This window comes from Lissotriton helveticus, chromosome 3_1, assembly GCF_964261635.1.
Source record: "Lissotriton helveticus chromosome 3_1, aLisHel1.1, whole genome shotgun sequence".
Lineage (NCBI taxonomy): Eukaryota > Metazoa > Chordata > Amphibia > Caudata > Salamandridae > Lissotriton > Lissotriton helveticus.
Window position 1 is genome coordinate 1680289512 of NC_136061.1, and position 13892 is coordinate 1680303403.

A 13892-nucleotide genomic window follows, 5' to 3' on the forward strand; every position below is an offset into this window, starting at 1 on the left:
CACTACCCCCAGCATGACCCTACACTACGCAAACACTACAACACTACCCAAAACCCTAAAACACTACACCCCAGCATGACCCTACACTACGCAAACACTACAACACTACCCAAAACCCTAAAATACTACACCCCAGCATGACCTTGCACTACGCAAACACTACAACACTACCCAAAACCCTAAAACACTACCCCCAGCATGACCCTACACTACGCAAACACTACAACACTATCCTAAACCCTAAAACACTACGCCCAGCTTGACCGTACACTACGCAAACACTACAACACTACCCTAAACCCTAAAACACTAGCCCCAGCATGACCCTACACTACGCAAACACTACAACACAACCCTAAACCCTAAAACACTACCCCCAGCATGACCCTACACTACGCAAACACTACAACACTACCCTAAAACACTACCCCCAGCATGACCCTACACTACGCAAACACTACAACACAACCCTAAACCCTAAAACACTACCCCCAGCATGACCCTACACTAAACAACCACCACAACTCTACACTACACTAACACAACACTACACTACACAACACTACACTACACTACACAATCACTAACCCACGAAAAAATTAACACAAACCCACTTACCTCTCTCGTCATCGTGGTTTTCACAACGCAAATGCATTTACCATACATGCCTTTAAAACGTAATTCTTTGTAAAGGCATGCGTGATAAATGCACATGCGTTTTGAAAAAATGCGGGATAATGGTATGCGAGGTCAATGACCTTGCGGGATAATGGTATGCGGACTGAAAGTCTGCGGGATAAAAAATGCGGGAAAATGGCTGCAAACCATGATTAGCAGCAGACTTCCCTGGTGAGCACTAGCTTTACTACAGTGATCTAATGAGCAACTAGAGTGCTAACATTCAGAATTTATGGCAAATGTGTGACACATCTGAATGCCTTCTTGATAGAACCAAAGTAAACAAGCATTGAAAATGCAATAGATCTCGCCCTCGTTTAAGTTAAAGCCATTCTGTTTGTAATGAGGTGGCTTTTTAGCTTTGCTTTTATTAGTGTTTTTAAAACTTTCATGTAAATAACATGCATATGTATGCATATATGTATATGTATGCATGCATTTATATTTATATAGATATGCAGATTATATATGTTTATATATGTATATTACCTACTGGCGATAGCCAGTGGGTATATATAGTTAGGATTTTTTCTCTATGGGATTTTCTGAAAATTCTATGTCTGATAACTTTGGCGTTTGTGGACGGAATTGGCTGACATTTTCAGGAAAATGGCACATTATGTTTCTGAGCAGCCCCTGAAAATTTGGGGGGGTTTCGTCAAGGGGGGGCCGAGAAAAAAGGGGGGTCCCAAAACGCGTTTTTCCCATTCATTTTTCCATAGGGCGGTTGGACTCACTTTTAGCTCGAACGGCTGAATAGATTTACATGAAACTTGGCAAAATTGTAGATATGGTTTGCCCGACGTGCCTTTGCTATGTCTCAATATATGTGCTCCAGTGGATTTTGAGAAATTAACGTTTAAAGAAATATATATATCTGTGACAGCGCTCCGGTCAGCGCCCCGGTTCGCGAAGCGAAGCTGATTGGCTCTCCGGTGTCTGTCAACATTCTAAACTGTCCGGAGCGGCCGCCATCTTGTCTCTCAGTACGATCGAGAGACAAGATGTGGTGAAAAACGAAGGGGGAAATGAAGGAAAGGGGGCAAGGTAGACCACTCCTTACCCCCTAGGATTGATGAGGGGGATATTAAAGTGCCCCGCGGGGCAAAAAAAAAATAAAAATGTTTTTGCGATTTTACGCCGTAGAGGCGCGTCCCGGTACGCGAACCGGGCAGCTCACCGGGCAGCTCACTGGGCAGCTAACCAGGCAGCTAACCGGCAGCGTAGCTGTCAACATTGTAAACAGTCCGGAGCGGCCGCCATCTTGTCTCTCGGTAGGTTCGAGAGACAAGATGTGGTGAAAAAAGAAGGGGGAAATGAAGGAAAGGGGGCAAGGTAAACCCCTCCTGACCCCCTAGGATTGATGAGGGGGATATTAAAGTCCCCCGTGATTTTTCGCGGTAGAGGCGCTTCCCGGTACGCGAACCGGGCAGCTAACCGGCAGCGTAACGGGAGTCCGCCATCTTGTGTTTTTGGAGCGTCCGGTTCGCGTACCGGGTAGCGTCCCGGTAAGCGTAACAAGGGGAAAACCAAGAGAAACAGTAAAAAAAAAATTAAGGGAATAGATTTCCAGCAAACTTGGCAAAATTGTAGGGACTGTTTGTTTGATGTGCCTTTGCAAGGCCTCAAGATATGTGCACGTGTGGATTTTGTCTAATTAAGGTTAAAAAAAATATATATATCTGTAAGCGTGCCCCGGCACGCTTACGTTACGGGTTTTGTTTGCGCTGCAGAGCCGATACGTCACGGTTATGCGACGCGTCATGAGGCGTCTCACGTGGCTACGTGATACGTCACGTAATAAAGAATATATTTTACAGCTATAGATATTAGCTTTTAAAAAACCAATGAAATTCACTGAAAAAACCATAGGTTATAGACCATATATAGTTAGGAATTTGCATTTACAAAACCTTGAAAATTCACTGAAAAAACCATAGGTTAGAGACCATATATAGTTAGCTGGACATTTTATTGACATAAAACCAATGAAATTCCATATATAGTTAGTTGCACTAACTATATATCGCGCACCCGCAATCCACTGCTGATGATGTCACATATTACATCATTCATGACATGGTCAGTGACACCACTGATGACATCACTGATGACATCTCAAATGACATCACTGATGACATCACTGATGACATCTCAAATGACATCACTGATGACATCATGACACACCAATACCAGTTACTACATACGCACTCACTGATTCCTACGTCTACACACACATTCACTCATTCACCCATACAATCACTCATACATACAGTCACTCATTATTACAACACTATCATATGCACTCATACACCTATGCAGACACTCACACACTGCCACTCATCCATGGAGTTACTCACACACCTAGTCAGTCGTGTAAAGAATCAATCACACTTCCATTTCCTCATCTATACAGTTAAACACAGAACACCATACTTCAGTGACATCACTGATGACATCACTGATGACATCTCAAATGACATCACTGATGACATCTCAAATGACATCACTGATGACATCATGACACACCAATACCAGTTACTACATACGCACTCACTGATTCCTACGTCTACACACACATTCACTCATTCACCCATACAATCACTCATACATACAGTCACTCATTATTACAACACTATCATATGCACTCATACACCTAGTCAGTCCTGTGAAGAATCAATCACACTTCGATTTCCTCATCTATACAGTTAAACACAGAACACCATACTTTTCACACATATACTAACACACACTTACTCTCTTATACAATCACTGATACAAGTACACATTGATATGCACAGAGTCACACACCTCCCAGCCAGCCACACACACACTCAGTCTTCCATACATCCACTCATTCTTCAATATGTAAAACATATTTAAACTTTACAAAAAACACACAGACACTAGATGATGTCATCAGTGATGTCATTTGAGATGTCATCAGTGATGTCATCAGTGATGTCATTTGAGATGTCATCAGTGATGTTATCAGTGATGTCACTGACCATGTCATGAATGATGTAATATGTGACATCATCAGCAGTGGATTGCGGGTGCGCGATATATAGTTAGTGCAAATAACTATATATGGAATTTCATTGGTTTTATGTCAATAAAATGTCCAGCTAACTATATATGGTCTCTAACCTATGGTTTTTTCAGAGAATTTTCAAGGTTTTGTAAATGCAAATTCCTAACTATATATGGTCTATAACCTATGGTTTTTTCATTGAATATATATATATATATATATATATATATATATATATATATATATATATTCACTGAAAAAGCCATAGGTTATAGACCATATATAGTTAGGAATTAGCATTTTTAAAACCTTATTTTACTCACACAAAACCATTGAAATTCGCATATATAGTTAGTTGTACTAACTATATATTTCGCGCACCCGCAATCCACTGCTGATGATGTCACATATTACATCATTCATGACATGGTCAGTGACATCACTGATGGCATCACTGATGACATCTCAAATGACATCACTGATGACATCTCATTTGACGTGACTGATCACACCACTGATGACATCATTCATGTGATAATACGATGAACTTCTTCAGACTCTAATATAACCTTATATACACTCAGTGTAAACAGACACTCACAGAGTGTCACTCATCCATGGAGTTACTCACACACCTAGTCAGTCATGCAAAGAATCAATCACACCTCCATTTCCTCAACTATACAGTTATAACCACCTTACTTATTCAAACAGATACTAACACATATTTACTCTCTTATACAATCACTGATACAATTTCAGAATGATCCAATCAAGCACTCACACATTCACTGGCTCTTATGCACAGTTATTTATATATGTCAACTCTCACATATACTGTGTTTTACATATGTTCTTACTTTGACATGTAGCACTGAGATATCCATTCACTCACCAATACACTCATGCACACAGTCAACCGCCCATACAGCTGTTTCCACATGCACTTTTGAACCCTTACATCTAGTGAATCAACTGCTCACACATCTGTGCACAGAGTCATACACCTCCCAACCACCCACACACACACTCAGTCTCCCATACAAATACTTGGGCAACCAATCAATAACCCATATAGTTACTCATATAGCTACTGATCAACACATGCAGCAGTTTACAAAACAACAGACATAATGATTAAGCATGGGTGGATTTTGCGGATCCACGATTCACGGATTTGCGTATTCACGGATCGTGGATCCGCAAAATCCGCGTATTTGCGGATTAGCGTATTTGAGGATTTGGGGCGGGGCTTCCATGCGAGTGCACATGCCTCTTGTGTGTATAAAAGGTCAGAGACCGATCAGAGCTTTTTTCAAGGTGAGGGGTGGAAAAGACAACACAAGGGAGCCGAATAATGCACTGTCCCTGCCAGGGCACATGTGGCCAGATCAGCCTCCAAGAGAAGCCCCCATCAATAATCAATCCCAGGCAGTCCATGGGAGGGCTGAAATGCCCAGGACCCCCAGCAGATCAGCCCCCCTCTAGCCATCCCGGTGCCCATGAAGCCATCACCATTGTTAAGGGGGGAAATCATCAAATTTCTAGCACCGGACAGTTTTCTCCTGCAAAACATTCTACTTGCTTTGCCTATGTGAGGGTGGGTAGGTGTTTTGCCAAGTAGGCCCCAGCCACAGGATCAAGGTGTATGGAGAAGCTTTCTCTTCCATCGTATGAACATGAGAACAAAGAGGCTGCACCCTCGTCTCCTTTGTATTTATAACTGCTGTTGATTTGCCTCGGATTACATCACTATTTGGGGGGAATGGGATGCACTCTACCTGGCACCCATCACTTGGTCAGTCAACCTACATCAACTCGTAGAGCAAGTAATAGTGACCCTCTGCCAATTGCAGGGTTCGCCGTTTCAAGGGAACTAAAAGAGGAGTTTTGACTAACATCAGTCCCCAGTCTCCCTATCTGGTTGGGGTTCAAGAGTGTGGCACGTGGCCATATATGGATGGCGGTGCTCAAACGAATGGGGGTTGGTCCACGGATTCTATCTTGGCTTAGCCTCCTCTACACAAAACCGCAGGCCCAAGTGGTTGTTAATGGAAAGAGGCCACGCACCTTTCAGCTTCAATGGGGCAAGGGTGTCCCCTGTTGCCATTGATTTTTGCCATAATTCTCAAACTGGTGGCGGCATAGATTCGGAAAGATCCTAGAATACGTGGGCTGCGCTCGACAGAGGATTGGGAAGATAGGATACTGGTGCACACCGACAATGTCCTCTTATATGTCGCGTCCCCAAGGGGCTCCATAGCCAGAATACTAAATATCTTCGCTTTATTTGGCCAATATTCCTTGTATACCATCAACTGGACTAAATCAGTGGTGTTCGTCCTCTGAGGTACGCCGCCAGAATTACAGCTGACCTGTGAGGCCGATGAATGAGTCACTGAATTTAAGCTTCAACTAGGGCACATGCTTAAATGGCTAAATGTATAGTGCTTTCACTACACTACACTACAGCTGCCTAAAGTGCCAGAGAGTTGTCTACAGCGACCAGGTGTGTGTTACTTCGCAATAGCGCCGAAGGGCGCAGGGGTCCCTTGAGTGAGCTATAAAAGCTCCTGGCCACAGGAACTGCACGTGGATTGCGCTCGTGACAGTCAAGGATGCAAAGGCCTCTGTCCAGCATCACAGCCGATTTTCGATGGTATATTTGGGAAGAGGGCACAGCTGCCTGGCCTGTTAACTATTTTACGATGGCGCCGGCAAGCTGCCAGCGCCATCCTAAAATAGTTACTAAATTAGCTTCAACAGGAAGCTGAATAGATAAAATAAAGCAGATGCACGAGCGCCTGCTCGATTTAATCTATTAGTGCTTCCTGTTGAAGCTAATTTAGTAACTATTTTACGATGGCGCTGGCAGCTTGCCGGCGCCATCGTAAATTAGTTACAACAACAGGCCAGGAAGGCTTGAACTTTTGGCCTCGGAATCCGCCGCTCGCGGATTGCGAATTTTTTGGTAAATTCGCGAGAGTTCGCGGATCGCGGATTTACCGAAAATTCGCGAAATCCGCGAGCGTAGCGGATTTTGCGCTCATGCTTAATAATGATGCACAAATTAAGACAGTTTAGTCACTAACCCATGCACTCAGTGAGACACATTTAATCACTCACTCATACAGTCAGTCATGCACCTACTAAATCCTTCATCCAGACACTTATACATCCACTCATTCTTCAATATGTAAGACATATTTAAACTTTACAGAAACATACAGACACTGGATGTTGATATCAGTGATGTCATCAGTGATGTCATTTGAGATGTCATCAGTGATGTCACTGACCATGTCATGAATGATGTAATATGTGACATCATCAGCAGTGGATTGCGGGTGCGCAAAATATATAGTTAGTACAACTAAGTATATATGCGAATTTCAATGGTTTTGTGTGAGTAAAATAAGGTTTTAAAAATGCTAATTCCTAACTATATATGGTCTATAACCTATGTTTTTTTCAGTGAATATATATATATGTATATATATATATATTCACTGAAAAAACCATAGGTTATAGACCATATATAGTTAGGAATTAGCATTTAAAAAACCTTATTTTACTCACACAAAACCAATGAAATTCCATATATAGTTAGTTGTACTAACTATATATCACGCACCCGCAATCCACTGCTGATGATGTCACATATTACATCATTCATGACATGGTCAGTGACATCACTGATGACATCACTGATGACATCTCAAATGACATCACTGATGACATCACTGATGACATCTCAAATGACATCACTGATGACATCATCCAGTGACTGTATTTTTCTGTAAAGTTAAAATATGTCTTACATATTTAAGAATGAGTGGATGTATAAGTGTCTGGATGAAGGATTTAGTAGGTGCATGACTGACTGTATGAGTGAGTGGTTAAATGTGTCTCACTGAGTGCATGGGTTAGTGACTAAACTGTCTTAATTTGTGCATCATTATGTCTGTTGTTCTGTAAACTGCTGCATGTGTTGATCAGTAGCTATATGAGTAACTATATGGGTTATTGATTGGTTGCCCAAGCATTTGTATGGGAGACTGAGTGTGTGTGTGGGTGGCTGGGAGGTGTATGACTCTGTGCATAGATGTATGGGTTCAAAAGTGCATGTGGAAACAGCTGTATGGGCGGTTGACTGTGTGCATGACTGTATTGGTGAGTGAATGGATATCTCAGTGCTACATGTCAAAGTAAGTACATATGTAAAATACAGTACATGTGAGAGTTGACATATATAAATAACTGTGCATAAGAGCCAGTGAATGTGTGAGTGGCTGTATGGATCATTGTGCTCTTGTATCCAGGATTGTATAAGTGAGTAAATATGTTTTAGTATATGTTTGAATAAGTAAGGTGTGTATAACTGTATAGTTGTGAAAATGGAGGTGTGATTGATTCTTTGCATGACTGACTAGGTGTGTAAGTAACTCCATGGATGAGTGACAGTCTGTGAGTGTCTGTTTACACTGAGTGTATCTAAGGTTATATTAGAGTCTGAAGAGGTTCATCGTATTATCACATGAATGATGTCATCAGTGATGTGATCAGTAATGTCAAATGAGATGTCATCAGTGATGTCATCAGTGATGTCATTTGAGATGTCATCAGTGATGTCATCAGTGATGTCATTTGAGATGTCATCAGTGATGTCATCAGTGATGTCATTTGAGATGTCATCAGTGATGTCATCAGTGATGTCACTGACCATGTCATGAATGATGTAATATGTGACATCATCAGCAGTGGATTGCGGGTGCGTGATATATAGTTAGTACAACTAACTATATATGGAATTTCATTGGTTTTGTGTGAGTAAAATAAGGTTTTTTAAATGCTAATTCCTAACTATATATGGTCTATAACCTATGGTTTTTTCAGTGAATTTTCAAGGTTTTGTAAATGCTAATTCCTAACTATATATGGTTTATAACCTATGGTTTTTTCAGTGAATTTCAATGGTTTTTTAATAGCAAATATCTATAGCTGTAAAATGTATTCTTATTTAAATCCAAAAATATATTTTATATGTTTATTAATAATTTTTTTTAAATATTTTTTTTGTTTCGCTCCCGGTCCGCGAACCGGGAAGCTTCCCGTTAGCTCAATTTGATGCCGCGACCCGGTCCGCGAACCGGTAAAAAATCAACTTAGTGACGGTATCGCGTTGCCGCGTAATGCGTCTTATGACGTACTGCGTTAGCGCACCCGGAAGTGCCCCGGGGCGCGGACCGAGGCGCGAAACTCAGCTCCCCGGAAGCGATCCGCGGCGCGTCGCGAAAGTGCGACGTATCGCGTTGCCGCGTAATGCGTCTTGTGACGTACCGCGTTAGCGCACCCGGAAGTGTCCCGGGGCGCGGACCGAGGCGCGAAGCTTAGCGACCCGGAAGCTAACCGGGGCGCGTTCCGCAGCGCGTAACATGAGCGTGAGAGGTCATGTGACTTGTTAATAAAACTTTTCATTGGTTCATTTCACTTTTGGTTTCATAATGATGTAAGGCTAGGTCAGGTGACCTAAAAATAACACTTTTCATTGGTTGAGAATTATTGTTTTTCCCAAATGATGAAAACCCCTCCTTCTTTCCTCACTCTGACTTTCATCATTGTGAGAGGAAGACCTATTTTGCTTGTTGGAAAATGGCTTCATTGGTAGCTTCAGCTGGTGGACCCCCACCACCACCACCACCTCCTCATGGGAAGAGAGGACCACCTCCCCAGGTCCTGACCAACACTGAGGAGGAAGAGGAAGAAATGGATGAGGAGAGAGAAGAACCACAGTTCTTAGAAGAGGTGCCCCGTGTTTCCAGAAAGAAAGCCAGTTTCATCTGGCAGTTTTATTCGATCCCTCGTGGCCAAAAAAAAGTCAATGCGAGGTATGTCACCTGCCTCATATGCAAAGAACAATTGTCCAGAGGGACGGACAAGAAATATAGCTACGGAAATCACACAATGCACAGGCACATGACAAGGAAGCATCCGCTCAATTACAGCCGGGCGGAAATAAGGGATATGCAGGACAATCCAAGACCAACTCCTGTGGCCAGACCAAGATTACCAATTGCATTAACATCAGAAGAGGCACGGGAAACTGTGCCAAATATTCAAGAAAATTTTGGGCACATGATTCACTCTTGTATGCACTGTCGTGCATTGTTAGCTTGTGGCAACATGAGCATCAATGCTATAAACCTGGCGTATGAACACCATGATTGCCCTAACCGCCCCCAGTAATTTTTTTTTTGCTCCTGTTGAGCCCTTTTCAACGCCTGTTTTTTGTTTCCCCCCCCCAAAAAAACCCCAAAAAAATATAAAATAGTTCAAAAAATACAAAAAAAACAAAAAATGTTCAAAAAATAAAAAACAAATATAAAACAACAAAAATATTAAAAAAAAGTTCTTTTCAGAACTACCTTCCCTTTCAAAAAAAATTGCTAGAATGTTTAGCACTCTGGCAAGCTCTATTTCTTTTGGTTCGCTCCCGGGTTAGCTTCCCGGTACGCGGACCGGGAGCTAACCCAAAAAATTAAAAAAAAAAAAAAAAGAGTAAGTATAAGGAAAGTAAACAGAGAGTGATGTTAAAAGAAAGACAGCTATAGGGAGTAAAGAAGAGATACTGTTTAATAGATCTATTTACCAAAGAAAAGACGGAAGAGGGTATAATTGTGAAAAACAAAATAGATAACGAAGTGAAAGAAAAAAAAAGAGAGTATAACATTAACAAAGAAGAGTTTCTTGGAGAATGTGAGTGAATGTTCAAAATAAGATTAAAACATGAGGAATAACAGAGAGAAAAAATAGAAAACAGAAAACAAAAAATAACAGAAAAAGATTAATTGAAACAGCAAAGAAATGTAAGTAACATAGAGCCATATCATCAACATAGGCAATAAAAGTTTTGCAGCTTTTATTGGCAGAAATGTGTCGCTAAAGCTGCTTTTAGCGGCAGAAAACTGCCGCTAAAACCACTTTTGCACCAGTTTTCTGCCAATAAAAAGAGCAATAATTTTATTGGCTGTATTCATAATATGCCCCTTAGTGTGCTTCAACTACACAGAGAAAGCATTATGAACAAGTAGTGATAGAGTGATCAGTCAAAGACACTAAGAGTAATAGAGACGGAGTGAGTGAACAAGAGTGAGGAACTATGAGAAGAGAGGGACTGAGAAAAAAAGTGGAAGGAGTTGAGTAAGTAGGTAATAGAGAAAGGAATGAGGGAAGTAGCAAAGGCAGGAAACTGAGGGTTAAAGAAATGAAGCAGTGGAACTAATAGTAGGTGAATGTGATAGAAATGTAACGAAAAGAGTACAAAGCATTTACCTTATAATTGTCGTTAAATTACTCACTTTTTGTTTTTATACTTTCAATCTGTGAAAGAGAGAACAAACATTTCAAAAATATTAAAACATGTATTTAAAAATTACAAAAGACAAGGGAAAAGATTGAAGGACAAACAGTTTTTCAACAACTTTGACACTTACAGAAGCTTCTGCTTCTCCAGGCCCCCTACACAGTCCTAAAGATATACATTTTAAACTAACAGTATCTTGATGCAGATGAAGTGAGGCCTATCTTAAAACATGGTGCATCTTTTGCATTGCTGTTGTCTCAGAAAAGTGTCGCAAGACACTAAAATTTTAAATAATTGCTTCAGGATGCCAATAAGATGTGTCCTATCCAGAGGTTTGTTTGAGGTGAGGCCTACTCAGGGTTGCAGATGAAATTTCGAGTTGTTGAAGAGAATAGAGGACATAATACATGTAAAGGTCTACCAATGAAGTGAGTCATGTCCACTGCACTCTTGAACAAAGTCCAAACCTCCTATGTTTCCCTGGACAGACCTAAACTTGATCTGCACAATGTGATTCGTAATGATAGGAAACACAGGTGATGTAATTGAAATACGTGCAATTTATTTTGCTCATTTCACAATCACATCACTTGTGTTTCCTTTGCTTAAGTATCTCATTGTGCAGATGTAGTCTAGCATATGAAAGAATACGCAGAAGTGCAGCACTGCATGCAACAACTTTGACACTTACAGAAGCCTCACCTTCTCCATGCCTCCTACACAGTTCTACATATACATCATAAATGCAAACAGTACAGAATTAATTATACATGTTAAATGGTTTATTTTTGCTGTTCTCAGAATGTATCAAAATTCACTAAAAACAGTGACTTGAAGGTATTCATCATATAACAGCGGGGAAAAAAAAACACAATCAAAATGATTGTGTTTAAAAAACCCATACAACATAAGAAATCAGAATTCAGAACTCCTTAAAGTTAACTTACTTTCCATGACGTCAAAGGATATCCTATGAACAGCTTACACTCTTTTGTGCTGTTATTACTTTCAGCCCGCCACTTTCTGAAAGAAAATCTCCATCGTTTTTAAAAACATGTTACATGCAATAAATGACTTCTTGCTCTCTACCACAAGTTTCCACAAGGCCAAATCTTGTCAGACCCATTTATAACTCTTGGATTTCTTGTAAGCCAATCCCGTCATTTGGCATTTCCGCAACTTTCAGAATTAAAATGTTGAAGATCATTTTCACAATCCTGGAATAGTAATATCTTCCCCTTCTTGCTCAGTCATGTTCTACATTTCCTATGACACTGATACTGCTTACTATGAAGCAGACTTACACTAACTCTATGACTACTACAATTATTTAATTCTCTACATCACTTTCAATCACAAAGCAATGTAAAACAGTAGACAGCGTTGCAGACTTACATTCCCTCTACTCTATGTTTTGATTGGCTGCTTCAATTAGCTTATAAAAAGAAATAGTTTTTCTGAACTCATTCAAAGTGCACTTATTTCTCCATGACGTCCAGTCTTATGGTTAGAAGTTATGTCTCTGAACTACACTTATCCTCAAGGCCAAATTGTGTAGGAGCCATTAGAACTTCTTGAAATTCCACAGAGCACATCCCAAGATTATTTCCCTAAAATTTTGGTTTTAAAAACACCAGGTAAGAGTTTTTAAGGTCATACGGCAATTTTTTTTTGAAAATTAAAACAGAATCGTTGCAGAATGACCAGCCATTTCTAGACTTTAAATAAGCTGTGTAATGTCCTGATGTTATTGAAGGGCCGTCATGATATATAATTGCTGCAGTTACAAAAGTCCTTCCTGATATTGACAACTGCGAAGCTACAAAATTTTTAATTAAAGTTGTCAATTTTGTTCCATCAGGCCTACATCGTTGGAACATTAAAATGACATACTGGCCATATGTTCGTATAAATAATGTGGACATCATTTCAGATTTACATTGGCTACACTCCATGTTGTGATCAGCTGCTTTTACTAGCTTATTAAAGGAGACTGATTTACTGTCTGGCAAAGTTAAATATATAAATCTTTCTGAGTCTACACTAGTAGTACTTGATACCATACAGTTCTCGCAGTCATGCTGCCATTGATAAGAAAGCCCAAACAGCTGATCTACATCTACACCTTCAGCATGCAATACATCAAGCATATACATTAAAAACTCCTGACAATCTTGCTGAATATTTTGAGAGAATTGTGTTTGGCCTGAACATCTGTCTAACAGATTTCGAATTTCAGACACACTTTCTATGTTTCTTCTATCAGTGCTACATTTCTCTAACACAGAATTTAACAAACTGCAAAATCTTTGATCAGAATTGACCACAATCTCTTCTTTTACATTTTCTAGAGAAAACAAAACATTAACCACTACATTAGCATAGCAGTTGACACCAGAACTGTTTTCAAATTGAAAACCAACAACATCTTCAACAGAATCCTTTTTGTTTCTGCTTGTAATTTTAGGTTCATCGACTTTTCGTCTTTTTGCTACAACCTCCCCAGTATTGGTCACATTTCTTCGTTTCCGGCCTACCACACGTTTCTCAAACAAAGGATACTGAGGCAAATGTGACGCATACTCTCTTCTTAACCTATTGTATTCCTTAACACAATCTAGATCCGCACAAATGTTTGTGACATCACACTCAATCAAGTACAATCCCGATAAAGTTCTAACTCGTGACAATGCCACGTATGCCATACCCTCCTTGAACACAGAACTGCCAATATTCACCAATGCACAGTCTACACTTAAACCTTGCGATTTATGGATTGTCACCGCATATGCCAAGCAAACAGGAAACTGCTTACGG